Source organism: Miscanthus floridulus, chromosome 10 (assembly GCF_019320115.1).
Source record: "Miscanthus floridulus cultivar M001 chromosome 10, ASM1932011v1, whole genome shotgun sequence".
In the NCBI taxonomy this organism is placed as follows: domain Eukaryota; kingdom Viridiplantae; phylum Streptophyta; class Magnoliopsida; order Poales; family Poaceae; genus Miscanthus; species Miscanthus floridulus.
In genome coordinates, this window is record NC_089589.1 from 130287574 (window position 1) to 130310419 (window position 22846).

The following is a 22846-nucleotide window of genomic DNA, read 5'->3' on the forward strand; positions in this document are numbered from 1 at the left end:
CAGCAACGAATTTGGTCACAAGAAGTCTTAAATATTTGGAAGTTGAGCTAAACAATATTTTATGATACATTATTGATTCTAGTACTGTTGCACTGTACAAAATGGAAATTAAAAGTCGAGCTATGTTCGTTACAAAGTATAATCTTGTCTAGTATCGTCATCAGGGACTGTCATACAAAGCCAGGTTTCTCACATAAATGATCCAGTGACCAAAAAGAAAAGAAAAAGAGGGAGAGGATCAGAAGGCACATCGTATTACTTTTTGCCTGATATATGATAATTTCGAACTGTATTACAAGCCCATTTCTTACATAAAAGATCCAGAGGCAGGAAACATTAGACCATAAGGCACGCCTCATTAAGGATACATGGAAATATCGTAAGATGAGATGGTAGAACATGGAAGCGCCAGAAAGAACCTCCGACCATCCATGTAGATGGGCACACAAAGGCAGTCAACCATGATTGGTAACTTGTCCAAGTATGGAATATCATTGCACAGGTGCCTGGCTGAGGGGTTCCATTTCAGAGTATGAGTTGCTCCCCTCTCTGACACTGGAAAATATCTTAGAAGCCTTTTTTTCAATTAAACGTAGGACTGTAGGAGAGCCTTAAAACATGCGCCTCCGATTTGGAACAATATCGGGGCTATTATTCTTCATCATGGCAACAAACTCCTGGTAGTTGATTCTCCCATCCTACGTAGTAAAACCAAAAGACAAATAGCACTTAGCAACTGAACTAAGCAATTCATGTGAATTTAAATAGCAAACATCACAATAGTCTTTCATCATTAGTCTTTTCTTAACAATGTGAGCCATATGGTTCCAATTGTTAAGAGAGGACCCGATAACATGACGGTTTAGCTTACCAGTAAATGTATAGTAAAGACAATGGTTTCTTGATTACTAGCTAGTGAAACAAGTTGAACCACTGTTCAGACTCAAGGTGCTTGTTATTGGTGTAAATAAATTTCATTACTTTATTGCATTAAGAAAAACTGCTTGTTTTTTAAAAACAAAATCTCCTTCAATGTGCCAAAAGTCTCCAAGATCTAAACAGTGATAATGCTTCCTATGAAATAATAGAAAGTGATATTATTTTGGGTTTCCTGGAATTACTCACATGATCTGTATCTACTTCAGCAATAATTTCTTTAATTGTTGCCTCATCACCCATATCATACTTCTACAGAGCTTCTTCCAACTCATCAACTGTAATGTGCCTGTACAGGAATGTGCAAGCAACAAAGTTAATGTTAAAGGTCAAACTCAGTACATAAGTAATGAAAAAGTAGAGTTAGAAGTGAAATTACCCGCTATGGTCCTTATCAAAATACTCGAATGCTTTAAATATATGATCCTCCTTCTCTAATCTATTCATGTGCACTGTTGCTGATATGAATTCAACATAATCAATGGTACCATTTCCATCTACATCAGCCTGTTCATGAAGGGAAAACAATTAACAAGAGTGGAAATGGTCCCAGAATGGTTCTGGAGAGAATGAACTTGAACGAAAAGCTCAGAATCCGTCAGACTACTAGAAATGTCATCATACTGATTAAAGTCATATGGTATTATTTGTTTCCTCCCTTATCAAATAAGAACACATCCACTACTACTATTTTGTGCACTACTGGCACTTTCACATAACAGGCAGTTGCATCACATTATGTGAATAAGGGAAGCATTATGATTTAAGGCTATGGGGCTACAAGATAAGAGTTTGCCGCTTCCATCAACTGCCTTATTTCTGATTCAGAGATTTTGGTGCCGAGCTTTGGTAAACCAGCTCTCAATTCTTCCAGCGTTATAGTCCCACTGTTATCAGTATCCAGGGATTTGAACATTTCTTTCAAGCCCACGATCTCTTCCTCTGACAAGTTCTTTGCAACAACCTGATTGTAACAGAAGCGACGTCAAGATATTTCATGTATTATTAAGGACTGGAGTGCTAAAAAGAGAGAAACAGTAACAAAAATCCGGAAGATCCGTTTACCTTCAAGGCAACCTTCTTAAGCTTGTTCATTGCCCGGAACTGCTTCATTCTGCTTATTACTGTAATGTCTAGTGGCTTGTCTGGGGCCTCTCCATCCTCTCTAATCCAGGGATGCTCTGTGTGCTTAATGTATTAGATTGAGGCACTATATACAAACAGAGCAAGAATGAAGGCTCATTTTGCAAAGAGAGCATAAAAAGCTTGTATACAGAAGAAGATAAATAGGCAGTGCACTTGGCATGATGAGCAGCACCCCCAATCAGTAGAACCAGGATTGGCAATGGATGGGAGGGGTCGAGAACCGTGTTCGACGATAGCGCTAGCGGATACTTACTCAAAATTTCAGCAGCAGTAAGCCGCTCCTTGGGATCTTGGCGCAGCATCTTCTTGACCAAATCTTTTGCGCTATTCGATATGGAAGGCCAGGGATCAGATGCGAAATCAATATGACCTCGCAAAACAGCATCAAATATGCCATCCTCGTTCTCTGGTAAAACCAAGACCAAAATCAGGGGAGACAGAAGACAGAGCATCCGTGTCGTGTTAGTAAGGGGACAATGGCATTGGCATCAGGATGTGGCTGGTCGGTTTACGCAGCAGGGCGCAGGGACACGTACCGGCCCAGAAAGGAGGGACGCCGGATAGCAGGATGTAGAGGATAACTCCGGCACTCCATATGTCCGCCTCAGCTCCGTATCGCCGCTTGAGCACCTCCGGGGCGACGTAGTAGGCGCTCCCGACAAGATCCCTGAACTGCTCGCCTGCATTGCAATCCAATCATCGATCGTTTTCAGTTTGAGTTGAGTTGGACACGCTACAGAGTGGGAGCTGGATCGCTGAGACCAAATCAAACAACAACGATTCCTCCTCTAGACTCTAGTTAAAGCACAAGGCAATCAAACAACAATGATTCCTCGTCTTGGTATGTGCTGAATTCCCACATGAGGATGAGGATGAGCATCTATCTATATCTATGGAATCGAATCGAAGCAGAATCATACATACATAGTGAGTAATCGAATCGACGCAGAATCATACATACATAGTGAGTAGAGTGAGTAGGACTGAAATCGAAAAGGCATCCGAAAATGATGGATATCCCTGTGAACACAGTAGTGAAGAGCGAAGGGGATTAGTTAGTTACCGGGCTTGAAGAAGACGGAGAGCCCAAAATCCGTGGCCTTGAGCGGCGAGTCCTCCCTCTTATTAAGGAAGAGGAAGTTCTCGGGCTTTAGGTCGCGATGCATGACCCCCATGGAGTGGCTGCTGTGCACGACGGAGACGATCTCCCTGCAGAGCGTGGCGGTGGCGCGCTCGGAGTACTGCCCCCGGGCGATGATGCGGTCGAAGAGCCCCCCGCCCTCGCAGAGCTCCATGACGAGGTTGACGGAGTGGCGGTCTTCGTAGGCGCCCCGGAGCTCAACGATGCTGCGGTGGCCCGTGAGGTGGTTGCATGATCTGCACCTCCCGGCGAACGTCATCCACGTCGTCCCGGTGCGCGAGTTTGCGGGTGGCGATGGACTTGCACGCGTACCGCCGCCCCGTCGGCTTGTGCGTGGCGGCCGAACTGGCCCCGGCCTAGCTCACGCACGAACGTGTAGGATGCGCGCACGTCCTCCATCGGCCGGCCCAGCACGCGGCCGATGTTCGTCGCCGCCCCGGGGGCAGGGGTGGGGGCGGGGGCGGTGGTGGTGGTGGTGGCGGTGGCGGCGGGGGAAGGAGCATGGTGTGGCGGCGGAGGACGCGGAGGTAGGGGCTGCTGCTGCTGTTGCTTGGGCTTGTGAGGGTTGTGGTGGTGGTGGTGCTTGGGCGGCGGCGGAGGAGGCTGGGAGGAGGCGTGGTGGGACTGTGGGAGGACTGGTCATACGGCTGCGCGCGGTGGCGCGAGGCGTGGCTGCCCATGGCGCGCGAGCGAGTGTGATCAGGAGCTGCGGGAGAGGCCTGATAGAAGGGCCGAAGAGGATTTGGGGCAGCAGGAGGGGACTGGAGGGAGCATGGGCAGTTGAGGTGGAGGAGGAAGACAAGGAGGAAGCAGCAGCATTGCTGGTGGCTTTGGTTTGGTCAGGGGTGGAGGGTTTGCACGTGGAGACGCACGGGTCGGCGGGCGACCGGTCGCCGTCTCCTCTCCACGGACGCACGGACGCGGTGGGGCGGGGGAGCCAGCGAGCGAGCGTGCCAGAGCTGATGCCTGCTGGAGCTGAGCAGCCCGCAGCGTTCGAGTGTGTGCATTGGATAACGAACGAGGCAGTTGCGTCGGGGTTTCCGCAGGCGTTGACGGAGACGGACGCCACTCGTCCCGAATTTTTTATTTTTTAAGCTTTTTTTTGAAAAAATTTCACAAATATGTCTCTGGAGGTATGATTTTAAAATCTGGACCCTTAGCTCAGCGTCATCGTTGCTAGCGCCGAGATAACACGTCTCGATGCCATCGTTGCTGGCGCCGAGGTCTTGGGCTTGACGCAGACGTGGCGGTGACTTGACAGTCAGCTCGACGTCGTAGAGCTTGGCGCCGTAGATCCTTGCGCCGAGCTTGGTGCCAATATCTATGGCGTCGAGATGATATTTTAATCCGGCCCCCAACCTTCCTGTCCGAGCCTTCTTCCTCTTCTTTCTCCTCCCTCTCGGGTTTTTTCTCTCCCCACTTCGCCCTACCTCATGAATCGGCATATTAGACCTAGGAAACTTTGATTTGATTCATAGATCTTCGAGAGCAAGGTATCCTTGCTCCTCTCCTAATTTTTTTCGCATCGATTCGGTATATATTAGTCGGATTTTTCAACCTAAGAATCGTCATTACTTAGGGTTTCATGCAATTTTTAATATTTGTATTATACAATCGTAGGATGTCAAGGCGTGGAAAAGCTAGCAAACCAAGGTAAACGCAGCGCATGTTGTTATGTTATGGGTTCATTATTGTGCATCAAATGGGAAATCCTAGGTCTAGAGTTTAATGTTAATTGATTTCGGTTCTTAGAACAAAATTGGTTGAATTATAGTTATGGCCAGATGACAGGAAATGCCTTTGACCCATTGCCTCTGCCTAGTGGTGTTCTAGTGTCCATATGCTTTTGCGGTGATCCTTACAAGGTAGCCATGTCTGATAAAGAGGACACGTATACGCAGAGGTATTGGATGTGTTCTAATTTTTCGTTTGAGCATACACTTCGTCAGCGCCGCATTAACAAGATGATGAGGAATTGATGTTTGTGTCATATGACATCTTGCAAGATTTTTTTTGTTTTGTAATAATTACATTTTTTACAGACCCCTCCACCGCTTTGTGATTTTGAGCAGTGGATCGACACTGAGATCAAGCCTAAAAACAAGGAATGGATGCAGAAATTGTTGCGGTGGAAGGCAGAGGACAAGGAGATGATAAAGAACAGACACGGAGATGAGGCTGCAAAAAAGGAGCACAAGGAAGAGGAGGAAAGGAGGCGTGTTGCTGCGTACAGGGAGGAGAGGGAGAAGAAGCTTGAGCGTGCACGCCGAGCGAAAGCAGCGATGGAGGAGAATTCCGATACCCTGAGGAAAGAAAAGTGGCCTCGTTACACTCAGTAGTCACTGAGACAGTGGACCCACATCCACGACGTAGTATCGCCCATGGCATCAGGGAAGAGAACGCATGCAAATAGGTGTAGGATCCACGCCGTGCAGTAGTACCCAACTGTCTCCTCATCTGCCTCCTCGGGGCACTGTGCGAACTCTTGCCGGAGCCAGGAGATTAGATCTCCATAAGTGCGAGCCCCTTGCTCGCCAACCTCACTCCCAAGAAAGACCTCTACTCGTGCTCTCCAACCTTCTGACATGCACTACCCAGTCACTGTGTTGCCGTGAATCCTCAGGCCTAGCATCTTCTGACAGTCCTGGAGCGTGACTGTCATCTCTCCGAAAGGTAAGTGCAAGCTGTGATTCTCCGGCCGCCACCTACATTTTAGACAAAGCAAGATTACATGTCAAAAAGGCAAGCGCATAAACAAATGGCCATGAATGAAGGCAATGATTGAAGATAATACCTATCAACCAATGTAGTTATGGCCACTGAGTTGAACTTGGGCAACCCACGATGAACCTGAAAAGAGATGACATCTAGGCTAGCTCTTTGCAGGAAAGGAGTGTACATGTTGTCGTGCTGCATGTCCAAGAACACATTGTGGGTTCTAGGATGAAGGAGCGAAAGGTTCTGCATGGAATACAATATAGTCTCCCGTTACTTCACGAACAAATGTACGCTCACAAAAATTTCAACAAAACGTATAGATTATTACTGTCCCTCCACTATGAGACGTCCTCGGTAGGTCGCCTCGTACGTCAGGTCGAGCAGGTGGAATTACGTCATCCTACAAAAAAGTCAATGAAATAGAAATTCAATATACAATGAAACATGAACTTAGAAATGTACAAGTAATTGACACAATTCCATGCATAATTAATTAAATGAATACAACAAACATGAAATAATGAAAACAACCAATAGTCGCACCTCACAAATCTGCGAATGGCAAGTGCGTGAATTGTGGCCTAGTCTACCACACTTGCCACACTCGTACTGCTCGGGGTTAGTAAGAAATGGGGTTTCTCTCCCACGCCTCGTTCTTCTGGGTATCTGATCCATAACTATCCTGTGCCTCGTTCTCATGCGCTCGATATTATAGTTGCGATGTCTAACTGCAGCCACCAAATGAGAATATAGAAAGTGGTACTGTCTTGGTTTACCACAAGTGCATGTGAAATTTTGGAGGATAACCACATGCATCCTCGACTCTCAGACCTCGCCGTCGGACGTTGTACCGCCCCTATGCTTGACCTGATAAGTCCCTATGGCGTGGTCAAAGCATGTAACCTCATGTGTCCCAGCCCTTTCATTTGCCCTCTCTAGGTGTGCCTTTGGTTTCGGAGCCCATATCTCTCTATCACTCCACAACTTCAATGCATGGACGTGTCTATCGTTGAACCAGGCAACAAGCTTGTAGAAGGTGAATTGAATGATTGCATTCACGGGCATACCACGTATCTCCAATAGCAACATATTGAATGACTCCGCCATGTTGCAGCACTGAAACTCGTACCTCCATCCATCGGCATCGTGAGCTCTTGTCCATTTCTCCAAATCCCTCATCAAACCTATGAGCCATTGTCTATCTTCTGCATTTGATGAGGTTCTAACCTGCTCCAACTTTTTCTAAAAGTACTTGTCCTCAAGCTGTCGAGTAGCCTCCTGGAACAGATCCAAGTTATCCTTCACACCATCCTTTTAGAGTAGATTTTCGGCAAGGTGCCGAGTACACCAACGATGGTGCAAAGGTGCATACCTCTCTATCTGCTCTCGCACGACATTAAGTATGCCCTAGTGCCTATCAGATATGACGCCAACCTCCCTGCTAGGCCCAACCACATGTATCTAGACTAGCCTCAAGAACCATCCCCAACTGTCATTGTTCTCCTTCTCAACCAAAGCAAATGCTAAAGGAATCAACTTGTTGTTCATGTCACAGGATATGGCTATAAGAAGTGTGCCCTAGTATTTGCCAATTAAGAATGTACCATCAATGGAGAAGATGGGACGACAGTTTCTAAAGGCCTCGACACACTGAGGGAAGCACCAGAAAGCACGGAAGAATATCTACCTCTCATCCTTCCATGCGTTTGGTTTTGGGATGTACTCATAATGCATGCTTGGATTCAACGCTTTGATTGCATTGAAAAGCACTGGCAGCTGCTCATACCCATCCTCCCAGTCCCCATATATCATCTTCCATGCTCGCTGCTTAGCCCTCCAAGCTTTACCATAAGTTATCACATAACCTCCATACAACGTCACAACGGTCCTAATAATTGTCCTAACCTTCATATTGGGTTCTCCATGCAATATTCCCATCAACCGCTTGGCAATGAGGGTAGATGTCAACTGTCGATGCTTCAGTGTCAGCACATGGTCAGCACAATTGTGTGGCCTAATAACTTTTGTGATCTTCCACTTTCCGGTGACCTTTTGCTTCCTTGCACAAACCCTCCATGGGTAGCATTCCTTGTCACACACAACTGTGTAATGGTGCTCTGCATATGAATGCAAGACCTTGTAAGGTCTCTTTCGTATCACTGCAAATGCCTACAACCACCTCTTCAATAGAGGGAGATCCTTGAATACCCAACCATTCTGAATTACCATGTTAGGGCCAGCCTCAGGAGCTTCTAGGAGCACATCATTACATCCTTTTGCTCATGCCTGATTGGAATGAGCAAGATCGCTGAACTCATGAACTCTTGGATCACGACGATCGAGAAAGATACGCCTCGGCATCTCAACATCACTCTCTGTCAGCTCTCCAACAAGGCGATCATCATCAGAATCAAGAGCCCTTGCCATCTCATATGGCTCCGAATCATTCATAATTTCAACACTATTGGAGCCACGGAATCCATCTCCATAGTGCACTTGCGCAGCAACAGGGGGCACAGCCACATTGTCAGGAATGTCTCCTACAACATAAGTAGAAAAATAATGAAAGAATGAAAGAAATGGATGTAAGGAAGGGGGTAAGCTCCCAATAACCATGCGGATAAGAAACTTACTCGGATGATTATGTGTCAAAGAGATCTCATGAGGAGGATCTGCCACAACATCATAGTCTAACAAGCATCTCCAGCTACCTTATTGGGGGCAAATTGAGCATCGGATACCATAGGTGCAACCACCACATCCATATCAGGTTCCAGGATAGAAGGGTCAAAGTGCGCCTGCTAACCCATTGGTGGGGAAAACCCATGAGGGATGGGATCAACTAACACCTGACGCACAACCACATCCAAACATTGCAGCTGGCTCTTCATAGCCGATCTCACATAGTTCTCCCACTGATCCGCACACCCAATTGGGATCATTCGCCTGAGAATGTTGGGAGGAGAACCTAGGTGCAGTACACCCTCAACTATAATGCCATCATCATCTCCAAGGCAATGCAGCTCCTCCCGAGCCCTTGCAACCATCTCACTAAATGAAGGCCTATCATTGAATAGCACAGGCACGCTTTGCATGTCAACAAACTCAACATATCCATAGCAATCGCATTCAACGGTGCCTCCATGATATATGATCACTAGGTTGTCCATCTAGTTCAAACACATAACGAAACACATGTCCTTTAGTCCAAATTAGATGATAGATAGTACCTAACAAGTACTTTCTAACTACAAACTAAGTAAATAAGATAATAACTATGTATATATAGTGTACTCACAAAATAGCTATGTCTATGTACCTATGTATCTATGAGTCTATCTATCTACATATCTAACTATATCTATGTACCTATGTATCTATGTTTCTATCTATCTACATATCTATCTCACTAGATCACTAACTAAATCAACTACCTGAGTCATCACATTAACTAGTAAATAACAAATAATCCAACTACTATATTACATTCAAAGATAACTAAGTACCTACATTGCATATTCACAATTTTTACCTGGCGCGGCTAGGCGCTGTAGGGTCCAGGGACGGCCGACACGGGCATGGGCATGGGCAGGGACGACCGGGGGCGCGGGCGGGGATGGCCACTGAGGGCGTGGGCACGGTCGCGGGCGGGGACGGTGCGGCAGCGGTGACGACTTGGTAGAGAGAAAGAGAGAGGAAGAGAGAAAGGAAGGGAGAGCCCATACGTAAAGAGGGCTTGGCACCAGGATTATTGACGCCGAGCTCGGCGCCAAGATCCACGGTGCCAAGCTCGGCGCCAAGATACATGGCGCCGACTGCCATGTCAGCGTCCATGCCGCCAACGTGGCCCCGAGCTCGGCGCCAGAATGTATAGCGCCGAGACATGTAAGCTCGGCGCCACCATCGATGACACCGAGCTAAGAGTCTAGATTCCACCATCGATGACGCCGAGCTAAGAGTCCAGATTTTGAAATCGTACCTCCAGGGCCATATTTGTCAAAAATTTTCAAAAAAAGGGTTAAAAATAAAAAATTCAGCCACGGCCCTCTCCCTCCGCTTGTAGTTGTAGACACCGGCGGTCCGATCTCGGGTCTTGGCTGCCTCTCTCTCTCTGAACCTTCTTGTCCTATGTCCATCTGCAGCCTGGACAAGACACCTCACTCACACTAGTGTCCTCATCATAGACCGCACAATGCAACGGTGGGCTCGTGTGGCTGTATGCTGCAATGAGTACTGTTACCGGAACCAAAAGCCAAACTAGCACTTTTTTTTGGCAGTTACTCCCCCTGTAAAAAAATACACAATTCTAGCTTTGAATCTATACAAAGTTAGAATTGTGTTTTTTATGGAGGGAGTAAGGTTTCCTCAGTATCCTCTGTCCTGCCCATGGATCAATGATCCCATCCCATGACGTGGCGACGACGACTCAAACTACCGTGCACACTATAAGGAAAATGGACCCTAGGCCAATTTACTTTGGATTTTGGTGTTTGATGACCAATACAACTAAATTAGACTAATGAATTTGCAAGTAATTGTTTTGTAGTTCAATAGGGTGCAAGACGAGACTTGGACGAAGGCGACATGATGATCCCATGATCAACACCATAAGCAAGACCCTAGAAGCATAAGAGAAGACCCAAGATGGACTTCACTATTCATCATCAACGGCAACGTTCTCAGCGTAACCGAAAGCGACGGTAGGACGACCAGACACACCAAGTGCAGCATCCAATCGAGTCCAGAGAGGTTCCAGAGCGGCGCAAATGCGATCGGACGCGTCCGGTCGATGATGACTGGACTCGGCAGTGAGTCCGATCAATGCGCGTGCTCAATGGTCGGAACGACTGGACGCATCCGGCCAGGACGACAGCAGCATCTGGTTAGTAGCAGAAAGCTGGGTTTCGCCCCCAACGACTACTTTCTTCATGGGGCTTATAAATAAACCCCCCAACCGGCCATTTGAGATGTGGAGAGCCAAGGAAACATACCAAGGGTGTTGATACACCATTTTAGTGATCTCCACTTGCATAGTGCTTAGTGATTTATTAGGTGATTAGCGTAGGAGCTTTGCGAAGTGCTTAGCCTGATTAGACCACCGCTTATGCGCTTGCTCTAGGTTTAGGCCTTGTGTTTAGTGAGGTTTGCACACCTCTTACCACTCGGTGCTTGCGCGCATCATTGTTGTACATTGAAGGGGCTTGTAGTCTTACGAGATCACACCAACCGCGTTTGTGGTGTGGCCACCACCGTGTACCGAAGGGAACAAGGCCCGCGGCATTTTGGTCGGAAGCTTGATAGTTAAGACGGCGGGGACGGTCTAGGAGAGGCTTGTCGGAAGGCATGTCGGAGACCCACTTGCATGTGGGGAAGGCTCGAGGCTATCCATGGATTTACCAGACCGAGAGCTTGGCCCTTGCGAGCAATTCCTTTCGATGGGCTCCAACGAGGACTAGGGGGAAGCTTGCGCACTTCTTGATACTTCGGTAAAAATACCAGAGTCGTCGACGGAAGTTTGCATATCTCTACCTTACTCTTTAGCTTCTACACTTACATTGCAATTTGGTTTGTGCTTTACTTTCCTAGCTTAGTGATAGGCTAGTTGATAGGATTGGAACCTACGTTACATAACTCCTTTTTGCGGTAGAGATAGGAACACATCTAGCATAAACATAGTTGCACATTTAGATAGTTTATCTTTTGCATAGGTTTTGCTAAGGGTAGAAAAAAAGGCCATAGTTTAGAGTTAGAGTTTTAAGTTGCCTAATTCACCCCCCTTCTTAGGTGTCATGGTCCCTTACAAGTGGTATCAGAGCCGGTTGGCTCAATTTAGAGCTTTGGCTTCACCGCCGTTGAGCCGACGCTATTTAGAGTGTTTGGGATGGATACCTCTAGGCCTCCGCACTTTGACGGCACTAACTTCCCCTACTATAAAGCTAGAATGGATTGTCACCTTAAGGCAGTAGATTTTGGATGTTTAGAGAGTCACTCGTGACGGGATGAAACCCATTAAGAATCCCGATAAAACCACAAAGAGTGAAGAAAAAGAAATTCATTTCAATGTTAGAGCTAAAAATTGCATATTTGAATCTTTTAGCATGGATGTGTTTAACCAAGTGTTCACTTTAAATACAGAAATTTGGTTAAAACTCCAAGAGCTCCATGATGGCACAACTAATGTCCATGAGCAAAAATATTGTCTAGCTAAACAAAATTATGATTCCTTTAAAATGAATGATGATGAGCTTGTTCGTGATATGTATTCTCGTTTGAATCTAATTATCAATGAGCTCCATTCAATAGGATTAACGAAGCTAGATGATGCAGACATTATGAGGAAGATCATCTCCGTGCTACCACAAAAGAAATATGCAAGCATCATCACCATCCTTCACAATATGGAGGACTTGAGCACCATGACTCTGGCCATAGTCATTGGAAAGATAGTGGCATTTGAAATGTCATGGAAGATGAGTCAAGAAGAAGCCTCGTCATCAAGCAAAGGCAAAGCTCTCGCATATAGTGAGAAAAAGAAGATGAAGGGCAAGCAAGTTTAGACAAGCTCAAGCTCAAGCTCCTCGAGTGACGATGAAGAAGAAGATGATGATGATGACGATGATGAAGATTCAAGTGGTGATGATCAATCTTCCTCGGACCTTAATGAAGAATCAATCAAACTTATCAATAAGGTGGAGAAGATGATCCAAAGGCTCAATGTCAAGGGTGTGCCCATCCAAATTCAAGATTTCATTTTCACCAATCAAAGAAATGAGCAAAGGAAGAAAGGATGCTATGAATACGGTGAGTTGGGGCACTTTGTGGAAATTTGTCCAAACAAGCCCACACCCAAGACAAAGAAGAAGGCGTGTAAGGACAAAGCCCTCATATCAATAAGGTCATGTGATGATTCTTCAAGTGAAGAAGAAAACCATCACAAGAAGCGAGGGTACAAGCACTCATCATCAAGCACTTCATGAGTGTGCCTTATGGCACGAGGTAACAAAAAGTCTATCCCTGGTAATAGTGACAATAATAGTGATAGTGATGATGAGCTATCTTCTTTTGAGCAACTTGTGCAAGAAAATCTTAAATATGGTAAAAGTTGCATTAGTCAACAAAAGAAGTTAAAAATGTTGCAAGAAAAGCTAGATAGTTTACAAGGAGCATATAAAACCTTGCTCGAACAATATGAGACATTTGCTAATCTGAATATTAAACTATCTACTAAAATTGAGCAACTTGAGGCTATTGCAACAACAAATGCATGCATAATCAATGATGAGCAACTTGTAAAGAAAAATAAAAAATAAAAAGCAAAGTTAGTAGCTCACAAGATGCCTATAAAAGTTTGCTTGCTAAAATAGAAACCATGCGCATACATTGTGATGAGCTAACTAATAAAGTTGCTAAGTTTGAAGCCGCAAAGAAATGAGCAAAGGAAGAAAGGATGCTATGATTACGGTGAGTTGGGGCACTTTGTGGAAGTTTTTCCAAACAAGCCCACACCCAAGACAAAGAAGAAGGCGTGCAAGGACAAAGCCCTCACATCAATAAGGTCATGGGATGATTCTTCAAGTGAAGAAGAAAGCCATCACAAGAGGCAAGGGTACAAGCACTCATCATCAAGCACTTCACGAGTGTGCCTTATAGCACGAGGTAATAAAAAGTCTATCCCTGGTGATAGTGACAATAATAGTGATAGTGATGATGAGCTACCTTCTTTTGAGCAACTTGTACAATAAAATCTTAAATATGCTAAAAGTTGCACTAGTCAACGAAAGAAGTTAAAAATGTTGCAAGAAAAGCAAGATAGTTCACAAGAAGCATATAAAACCTTGCTTGAACAATATGAGACATTTGCTAATCTCAATATTAAACTATCTACTAAAATTGAGCAGCTTGAGGCTATTGCAACAACAAATGCATGCATAATCAATGATGAGCGACTTATAAAGAAAAATAAAAAAATTAAAAGAAAAGTTAGTAGCTCATAAGATGCCTATAAAAGTTTGCTTGCTAAAATAGAAACCATGCGCAAACATTGTGATGTGCTAACTAATAAAGTTGCTAAGTTTGAAGCCGTCGATACTACCCCCACCGGGGCATCTAAAAACAAAAATTCAATTTTTGATATGCCTAAAAAGGATACCTCTACTTCTTGCAATGATTTATGTTTAGACTCATCCTTGTGCAACCAAGTTTGTGTTGTGAAAGTTGTTATAGATACATGCACACAAGAGGTCACAATGAAGAATGAGCAACTCAAGCAAGAAGTGGCTTGCCTTACCAAGGACTTGACTCAAGTAAAAGACAAAATAGAGCAAGCCCAACTTCATCAAGATAACACCATCAAGGGAGTGAAGAAGCTTGATGAAGGACAAACCGTGGTTTGCTATGTATGCCATAAGGATGGCCATAAGTCCTATGAGTGCAAGGTGAAGAATGAGGGAGGAGCTAAGAAGAAAGAGAAAAATAAAAAGAAAACAAGCAAGCTTTCCAACACCTACACCAACAAGGTGGACAAAAAGGCATCCATACCTTATCTCTTGAAGAAGAAGAAAAATGACAAGGTGGTGGCCATCAAGGTGAACAAGCAAGCCAACAATGGGGCCAAACGCATTTGGGTGCCAAAGGAGATCATTTCCAACATGAAGAGCACCAAGAAAGTTTGGATCCCGAAAGGGAAGTGAGAAGTCCGATGGATTTTGGGAAATTTGGAGACTTGGCAAAGTATGGGTGCATTTTATGGGGTGCATCATTATGGACAACGTAATTGCCAAGTGGGTAGTGAATACTATGGACCCAAATTCCCCTTCCCATGTTATGTAACTAGATTTAATTTTTTGCAATTTCAATTAGCATCTAGTTCCTTTTCATGCCTAGGTTTGCCTTTGCATGTTTAATCTTTTGTCTTGCATATACTAGGTATATCTTATGGTAGGCTTGCTCGGTTTCACTGTTAACCCTAGGAGCAAACTTACATGATTTAAATTGTTTAGGAGCACGGCACATAGCTTGTTTTACAATTGTTCATCTAATATGTGTCTAAGTCCAAAATTGTAGATAGTTTCTCTCAAATATCACTTTCGAAAATGATTCTCACATTTATGTGATGTCATCTTTCAAGTGGTATTTTTTATTCTAAAATCAATGTGCATGTCTCCTATAAGTATTCCATACTTGTGTGCACAAATTTAGGGGGAGGTTACTTTACAAGTTTGATGCTTTGAGACTAACACCTTTTCAAGCTTATCATGTGTGTAGTAGTCTCATTGCAAGGAAAATGGAGTCCTCGGAGTTAAGCATCATACTTCAAATATTCACCACCTATTACAAGTGGTATAAATCAAATTGGTTTCCACATGTGGTATTTCTAAACCGGTATCATCATGTTGATTTCACTTTGGTATTTATATGCTTTCTCCATGCATTATATAGATTAAACTCCCTTGAGCATTAATTTGTCAATTATGCATAAACTACATTCTCCATCATATGTATGGATATATTTAGGGGGAGCTTAGTCTATGTAATGTGAGAGTTAAATTTTGTGACATATTCCACTCCACATACAAAGGATCACAAAGTTTGATCCTCCCTTATGCTACTAATGTCTTCCTTTTCGGTGTTTGATTCCAAAGGGGGTGAATTTGTAGGACCAAAAGCAAGCCCGATCATAATAATTTACAAGTGGTAATGGCCCGAGAAAGGGAGGATAGTGGATTATGTAGTTAGGGGGAGGTTTAAATCTATAATGCCACATGGAGACATTTACAAGGGCAAGATAAGTTTCTAAAGAAGTTTACATGTGGTATCTTTTAGCATCATATAACCTTGCCCTTTGCATTGCATCCTAGCAAAAAATAGTTTTTAAATTCCAAAATTTTTATTATTTGCATGCTTTGGTTGTGTTGTCATCAATCACCATAAAGGGGGAGATTGTAAGGAAAATGGACCCTAGGCCCATTTACTTTGGATTTTGGTGTTTGATGACCAACACAACCAAATTGGACTAATGAATTTGCAAGTAATTGTTTTGTAATTCAATATGGTGCAAGACGTGACTTAAACGAAGGTGACATGATGATCCCATGATCAACACCATAAGCAAGACCCTAGAAGCACAAGAGAAGACCCAAAATATCAAGCAAAGTCCAAGCACGAAGATAGGAACCGAACCGGACGCAAGATCACGAAGAAACGAACTACACAGAGGTGATCGGACGCGGCCCTAAGAGGACCGGACACGTCCGATCAGTTGCTCGGCAACAGCAGGCGTCAGCAGCTGTGACCGAACGCTAAGCGAGGCAGTGACTGGACGCATGGACTTCACTGTTCATCATCAACGGCAACGTTCTCAGCGTAACCGGACACGACGGCAGGACGACCGGACGCACTGACCCCCCAACCGGTCATTTAAGAGGTGGAGAGCTGAGGAAACAAACCAAGAGTGCTGATACACCATTTTAGTGATCTCCACTTGCATATTGCTTAGTGATTTATTAAGTGATTAGCGTAGGTGCTTTGTGAAGTGCTTAGGTTGATTAGACCCTCGCTTATGCGCTTGCTCTAGGTTTAGGCCTAGTGTTTAGTGAGGTTTGCACACCTCTTACCACTCGGTGCTTGCGCTCACCATTGTTGTACATCGGAGGGGCTTGTAGTCTTACGAGATCACACCAACCGTATTTGTGGTGTGGCCGCCACCGTGTACCGAAGGAAACAAGGCCAACGGTGGTTCGGCCGGAAGCTTGATAGTGAAGACGGCGGGGAGCGGTCCGGGAGAGGCTTGCCGAAAGTCACACCAGAGACCCACTTGCGCGTGGGGAAGGCCCGGGGATATCCACGGAGTTACCCGACCGGGAGCTTGGCCCTTGCGAGGGGCTCCAACGAGGACTAGGGAGAAGCTTGCGCGCTTCTAGATACCTCGGTAAAAATACCAGAGTCATCGACCGAAGTTTGCATATCTCTACCTTACTCTTTAACTTCCGCATTTACATTGCAATCTTGGTTTGTGCTTTACTTTACTAGCTTAGTGATAGGCTAGTTGATAGGTTTGGAACCTAGGTTGCATAACTCCTTTTTACGGTAGAGATAGCAACAAACTAGTAAAACCGTAGTTGCACATTTAGATAGTTTATCTTTTGCATAGATTTTTGCTAAGAATAAAAAGATGACATAGTTTAGAAGTAGAATTTTAAGTTGCCTAATTCAACCCCCCCCCTCTTAGGCGTCACGGTCCCTTACACACACATGTTTCGGTTATGGCAGCTCAAGACTGTCTCCAACAGCCCTCACCTAAATACGAGATGCATACGTTCATTTGGGTCACACGGGAAAAAAGAGTCACGCATCCAAACCTTCCATTTTCCGACAGCGGACCCAAAAGGAGAGCCCCCGAATAGATCCCTGCATGTGCCGCTCGCTTCACTCCCCGCCGACCGCCGACCGCCGAGCCGGCCGCGCCTCGCCACATCGGCAGCTCCCCGTCGTGGGCCCGACTCGCCGTTGTCGTCCACGGGCCCGCCTGGCAGCGTTGGCCGCGTCGGCGGCTCCCCGTCGCGAGCCCACCTCGCCACCCCACCCCGGCGCCTCCTACGCGGTCTCCTAAAGGCCAAATGTGGTCACGGCGCATATTTGGGTCGAGGAGAGAGACAGACATAGATTTGAGTTTCCTCTCACCTTCGACGTAAAATAGGATCTCTCTTTGCCTACTCTGTTGGAGGGCGTTTTTTTCACCGTGAACCAGGTATTTTCGATATGAGTAACGTGATGCATAGCCTGTTGGAGAGAGTCTGTTAGTCGTAGCCATAGGCTCATAGCCGCCGCTCGCCGGCACCAGGACGGGACACTACTGGTAGTCTGGTACACTCACCTCACCCCGCGTCTGCCTCTTGCTGTCCGTCCTCTCATCATTCACCCGATAACTCCATGGGCCGCATGGGGGATGGGCAATGCCAAATCAAGCTCAACCAATGGATTGAATGATCGAAGCATGCATGGGAGACAAACAATAGTTTCCATTATTAACGTTATTTATGATATTATCGATATCTGCTCAGCTTCGTAAAAAAAACAACTGAAAACTCCGAGATATCTTCTGCTAAAAAAAACTGACAACTCCGAGTCAGAGAACGCTTCACCAACCTCGTCAGCGCGTTGCGCGTGCCGAGTCCACATCAAATCCTGTCTATCCACCTCTCATGTCATGGATGCCGATGGACCTCTCGTGCCTCGTCGAAGCCAGACCCGGTCCCCGGACCGATCGGAGCACAAGCGCTCGCCCAATCGGTCGGTCAGAGATGAACAGAGAGAAACGCACTGGCCGTCTGCTGGCATCGGACTCCGACCGGAAACGATTGGCCTTCTCCAACTACGACTCCACCCGTTGTCAGGTACTCAGGTCACAGACTACGGGCCTGTTTGGATAGAGACCTGGGTGACTTGCCTGGCAAAAAGTGTTGCCTGGAAGTTGCCTGGAAAGTTGATGAGTTTTGCCTGGTGAGGCAATGTGAGAGAAAGTCTGTTTGGTTGGATGCCTGTGCCTGAGAATGCTTATGCGAGTGAAATTTTACTTTTTTATTGTTTGTATATGATTAATGAACACTACTATGGTGTGTTTACTAGAATAATAACTTAGGTTAATTATCTCTTCTTTGCTAAAAAAATAATTTAAATTATTTTTTTTCTAATGAAAGATCTCTATATGTATTTAATTAAAGAGTAGAAAGCTTCAGAGTAGAAAGCTTCAGAATACAAACTATGTTAGCGTTTACATGGAAAAAGGAGAGGAAAAATCTGTTGTAATCATGGTCTTATGGACTTAATAAGTGGCCATTAACGTCAATTAAGAATAGAATACTTTATTGCGTCCAGGCAAACTACGAAGCCTGAGCCAGGCGGGCGTTTTCCATCGCCTGGGCGTGCGCACGGTTGCCTGGGTCAGTCAAGCTCTCAGGGCTTCATCCAAACACTGCACAGGCAGTTTCCAGGCGAGCTCCTAGCCAGGCATCTTGCGTCCAGGTTCGTATCCAAACATGCCCTACGTGAGTGGGAGGAGTGGGAATGGAATGACTGTGAGGAGCATATGGATGTGAAAACTACCATTGCCATGCCTTGTCTTGAGAAACTCCAAATCGATAACTGCAAGCTGAGCCATCTTCCACCAGGCCTCGCCACAGCAAGATGCATAATCTTAGAGAACTAAACCTGTACGAGCTCTCCAACCTGACACATGTGGAGAACTTCCCTTCAGTTGTGGATCTTGATGTGTTTGACTGCCCTGAGCTTAAGAGGATCAGCGGCCTCGCCATGTTGCAGAAGATTAGGATCACTCGCTGCCCAAAGCTGGAGGTTCTAGAAGGTGTCCCAGCACTCGACAGCCTTCGACTGGAGGACACCACCATGGACACGCTTCCGGAATACCTGCGAGCTGTACACCCAAGGTATCTCGAGTTGTATTGCAACAAGAAGCTACACGAATCCTCCTTATCACCAGGTAGCTCTGAATGGAAGAAGATCAGCCATATTGGAAAACGCGACATCAACTGCATCGAAGATTCAGATACAAGTTAGGATGGATATTCAGAGGAAGACTGAGGACAGCACAGCTCCATTGATGATCGCTCATGCACTCAGGTAATACTAAATCGCATTCTTTCACTATGCCGAAAGTTGCTTTCCTGATTATTTATTAGTTGTTGCTTGTACTCCAATTCTGGCATAAGTATGTTTATTACCATCTCTTGTATTTGTAGCTATAATTTTTCTCTCACTTAGTACGTATTTCCAAGTGTCATTATGAAGTGACCGTGTAACTAATGTATGCAGGGATCCAGGATCCTTACGTAGAGCCACATGACGTTAGCTTGCAGTGGCAATTGGGAGTGAGATGTGCTTGGTAGAAGCTCGTCTCCATGACGCACTCATGCAGTACACATACTCTGTTCACATACAGACTTCAAAAAATATATATGGAGTGTACAAATATACATGGTCTCCATGACGCCAAATCATGGTAACAGACCTATATATATTTGCACAAGTAATGGGCCTAAAGTTGTGGATCTTTAGTTGTATCATTATTTTGTGTTACTACAGGATATATATTTGTCACACATTTCACATGTTCCATTTATGTGTCACAATATAGTACCACTTTTGTAACACTTCACTCGTAACATTAATTTTGTGTTACTAAAATCGTTGTGAGTAACACTTCACTCGTAACATTTCTTATAGTACTTACGTGCCGCTTAGTACTTATTTTCAGGTGTCATTATGCATGGACCGTGTAACCAATGTATGCAGAGCCACATGATGATGTTAGAAGCTCGTAGTGGCCAGTGGGAGTGTGAGATCCGATTGGTAGAAGCTCGTCTCTTTTACACAGTCGTAGCAATACACATATTCTGTTCACATGCAGAGCGTGGACATACTGTCAAACAGGGAAAGGTGAACCAGCGGCGAAGGTGCAGGAAAATGTATTCTCTTTTTTTTTTTGGCCATGTATATTTGTAGATTGCATATATATATTATTGTTTCTTGTTTTGAAGTAATGGACCAATATTTGCACAAGTCAATGAACCGAATGTGTGGTGAAGAAATCTCTTGTGGTACAGTAACAAACAGCAAGCATCAACATGTACTGTACGCTGACCTGATCCACTTACTCTTTGCTCTGTTCACATGTACTATGTTCGTGCAGAAACCGAGCAGAGCAGCTGCAATATGTTTGGGCTATTTCGTACCATCTGCTTGCCTTTGCTTTGGCCAAATTTCACTTCTAGTGAGACACGGAGGACTCTGTACAACAGATTGCCTTGGGCTGATGGCGCTTGGAGTCATAACATGGTGAAGCAGAGTGCTGGATATAGTCATATTTATTCTTGTGTTCGTATATTTGGGGAGATAATTTAGGTGCGGTCATGGATCTATTTATAATGAACGTGCTGTGATGAACGAAACATTCTGTAATATATAACTACTACCTGTAGCTGGCTACAAAATAATTTATTCTGTAGCTACTTTGAGTTACGATAATTACTATGTTAATTTACGAGATTATAGTAACTCCTTACTAAGTGGTTTACTATAACATTATGGTAAATATTCCCATGTGTTATAGTAATCCAACTATCGTAAATATGTATTGACATTATCGTAAATTAATATATAAAATTATCGTAAATGAAGGTGGCTACAGAATAACTTATTTTGTAGCTGGCTACCGAATATACTATATATATATATATATATATATATATATATATATATATATATATATATATATATATATATATATATATAGTATAGTATAGGCGTCAGGCAGACATGGAACACATACAGGCACATCAAGGTTTTCCTCTGCTTTTCTGAGCCCAGCAAGCACTGTATGTTAATCCTCTGCTTTGTAGCCTTGGCATGAAACGTTGAGTAATAAACCCCACCGCAAGCAGACATGCATAGAATGAACAAACACAGTCAGAGCGTGGTCGTCCTCTGCTTTGCACGAGTACTATTATATATCATATATACATACACAGATGCTCTGCTTTGCAAGGAAGGAAACACATAACGGATCGGAGCAGATCACAACCCAAATGCCATGTATGCAAGGGTGCGATTGAGATAGGTGAAGGTACGGAAATTATTATTATTATTATATATACCCAGACGAAGATAACATGAGAGCAGGAAGGAGACGAGAAAAATAACATGAGAGCATCTTACGCTGAAGTAGGGGAGGGAAGTGGAAGCGATGTACGCAACTCTAAAGTAAGGCATAACTTTCCATGTGCGCAACTCTGACCTGCTGAAGGCATGCATGCTGTCTGTGTACAAAAAAAAAACCCTTCTGCGAGATTCCAGAAGGAAGGAATTGTAAGTGAGACAGAACAACTCTAAAGTTTGGTTCTTAAGAGTGTGTAACAAGCATTGTATCTTCGTCTCCTTTCTTCCATTAACATAGCGGCTGTGGTGGCAGATGTATTGCCTTTAACAAAAGCGGCTGTGGTGGCAGTTGTCAGCAGCGTGGAAACCCAAGCTCTCCATCTACCTAGATCCAAAGCCCAGTATCAGTTCCAGAAGCAAGAAAAAGAACAAACTATCAAGCAAGCACAAATTAAGTTATTATTATAGTTAATTAACAGTACGTGCATTTATCAATCATCAAGCAAGGCATAACGTGCGTGCAATATATATAACAGCAGCATGCTGGTTCCATTCTAAGTTTGGTACTCGATTCTTGTAGTGTGTAGCAAGGATTGGATCGTCGCCTTTTTTTCCATTTTCCAGCTGGTCCATCTTATATATATAAGCTAAGGTTCATGCCTGATGCCTTGCCATTTGCCTTACACCCTCAAGAGCAGTTAGCCCAACTGAGACGCAAGCACTACCTGCAAATTGAGGTGCCTCCATCCTCTATCCCGAAACTATATATGCAGTGAATACTTTAAAGTTCATTTCTGTAATGTCTTCTTACTTGCTTGCTTGCATTGTTCGACCATCCTTTTCCATTATATTCTCTAAACTTCACCTATATCTGTATTTAGAGAACCATGCCATAAATATTTCCCACATATATCTCTAGGTTTTGTTCTGTATACTGTAATACCTTATCACCATTTTTCTTGTGTGAAAATTTCATGAGAGAACTACCATATCTTGAATTTAGAGAGCAGTGTAGCCTCGCCATTTTCATCAAAAGCGTAGCCTCTCTATTGATGGAGAGTGAGAAGGGTGGTTTTAGATTGCAAAAGAGATGGAGAGTGCTTTAGAGAGTCTATAGGAGTCTGGCTTTTTGTTTTGTTTTCTAAATTTTATGATAAAGCGGTGTGTAGAGATCCTCTTGGAGAAGTTTATTTCTCTAGCTAGCTATACATGCATGCATGTTCTATTCACATTAAT

The 22846-nt window shown here is 44.4% G+C and overlaps 2 pseudogenes; one reads left to right on the forward strand and one right to left on the reverse strand.

The window, feature by feature from the left end:
- Positions 1 to 250: 250 nt before the first annotated feature.
- Positions 251 to 3903, reverse strand: LOC136485702 (calcium-dependent protein kinase 1-like; annotated as a pseudogene).
- A 941-nt stretch (positions 3904 to 4844) lies between these two features.
- Positions 4845 to 5562, forward strand: LOC136485703 (uncharacterized; annotated as a pseudogene).
- The last annotated feature ends 17284 nt before the right edge of the window (positions 5563 to 22846 follow it).